Below are 2,206 nucleotides of genomic sequence, written 5' to 3' on the forward strand. Positions count from 1 at the left end.
TAGATGGAGGGAGGGAGGGATGAGGGATGGATGATGGGTGGATGGATGGGTGAAAGGCTGTGTCCTAGAAGATTCCTAAAGCTGTCTTAGAGAAAACTGGCTATTGGAGAGACAGGAGGCAGGAGCCTGTCATGATACTTTGTCCCCAGCCAAACAAAGCCAGAAAAGACTTCTTGGAGAAGACTTTAGCTCCGTTCTGAGAAAAGTCATTGTGTTTGGTCAGATGAAGGCCCTGGGTTCGAAGGGGCACAGTCCACTCCAGAGAAGCCTGGCTTTGGGGCTGGACATGTGAGGTCGATGGTGGCCTTCCTGCTCAGAGCAGAGGGGACGGAGGACACATCAACTCGCACTGGGAGAGAACACTGTGCTTTACAAAGCGCTCTGACGGTGTGATAACAACGAGGATAATGATGATGATGATTGGCCCTTGTTGCACACCTACTGTGCGCCAGGCCCTGTGCTACGCACTTAAAAATGCATTTGCTTATTTAATTCTCACCATAATCTCACATGGCTATACTATTACTACCCCAACTCCCACCCCCATTTTTCAGATGAGGGCACTGAGGCTCGGAGAGGTGAAATGACTCATCAGGGCCATTCGGCTTCTTCTCCAGAACCTCCCCTCCCCCCCTTTATTTGTAAAGCCCCTCAGATACTTCCCACTGCCCGACCCGGCCTTCCCTAAGCACAGGTGTTGGTGTCGGTTCCCACAGCACGCCAAGTGAGTGCTCTGACATTTCCAGGTGTATTTGCCTAAGACAAAGGTAGGAGGGGGTGGTGGTGCAGGGAGTGGGGTGGTTGGGACAAGGTGGGGTTGAGCAACACAGTAAGGTGCCTCCTGGGAAAAGCTCTGATGCTGTTTGGAGGGTGAATGGATCTACTTGATCTCATGGATAGGCAACGCCGTGCACCAAAGCTGAGTCCCAAACCCATTCTCCGACTCCCATAATCCCCAGAGGCCTCGCAAAGTCTCCTGCAAGTTGGCCAAATACAGTTTCAGTTGACTTATCAATTTTTTACTAAGTTATTCGCCAAAAGCAATGCAAATGGAATAGCAATGAGCTTGCTATTGTCCTGCCTTCAGATGGGCGAGATTAAAAGGCGCAACCCCAGCCGTTGCTGGAGGGGTGGGTGAGATAAGCAGGCGGGAGCACAGATTGATAACATCTTTCTGAAAGGCAATTTGGAACTAATTGCTCATCAAAGCTTCGTGCATATGCTTTAGCAGCCAAGTCACTTGGGGGAAGTTATTCCTGGGAAAGAATGAGGGCCCAGATCTCATCAGTGGGGTACGCTGTGCCCATTCCCCGACTTCACCTTCCAGGAACTTCGAGTCAGCCAGGTGGGAGAAACACCCCAAGCGAAAGGGCAACCTGACCTCAGCTGTGGTGTCTGACCCTTGCGACCGTCCTGGCCATGACCCCCAGGGAACAGCTGGGGAAACTGGTGTCCAGGGCTTGGGGTCCCTGGCCCAGGCGTGTCTACAGATGCCGGTCTCTGTGAGGATCTCGAATGAGAGGCTGTGTCTTCCTTTTAGACGCAGGGCCTCCTGCCTGGGGGTCATGGCTAAGTGGGAACCTTCAGTCTTTGAAAATTCTCTCTTGGGTATCGGCCGTGGTGGCGTTCAGGGCACAAGGATAGCTCTGACCTCATCAAGACCACAACACAGGCACCAAAGGGCTTCTAGATTGGCCCACAGCCCCTCCGATGCACAGATGAATGAGGAGGCCCAGGGAGACAGGGCCTCTTCCTCCTCATCCTGCAGCCATGCAGGCCCGGAAGGGGCATGGGAGGTGGGGGCAGGGGCAGCTGTCCCACAGCCCCTCGCACTGCCCTCACCCCTGCCTGTCACCTGCCCTGGCAGCCCTGCCCCGCCTGCTGCGGCCCGGGGGCCCCACTCCTGGACCCCACACCACAGTTCAGCCTTCAGCCCCAGCCCAGCCTGACGCTGGCGAACGTGAGTTTGGGGCTGGACGCACAAGCCTGGCCCTTTGCCCCCTGGTTCTTAGCCCTCCTGGTACGGGCCAGCTCCCTGTCCAGAGCCAGTGGAGAGAAGGGACTTTGTATCAGCCAAGCCTGGTGCTGAGCCTGGCTCTCCTGAGAGGCTGGGACGGATGGAGTGGGGAAACCGAGGCAGAGAGCTGAGCAAACTGGCCGAGCAACTTACAGCAGGGACAGAAGCCCTCTCCCCCCCCCCACCCCC

Source organism: Myotis davidii, unplaced genomic scaffold (genome assembly GCF_000327345.1).
Source record: "Myotis davidii unplaced genomic scaffold, ASM32734v1 scaffold399, whole genome shotgun sequence".
Taxonomy (NCBI): Eukaryota; Metazoa; Chordata; class Mammalia; order Chiroptera; family Vespertilionidae; genus Myotis; species Myotis davidii.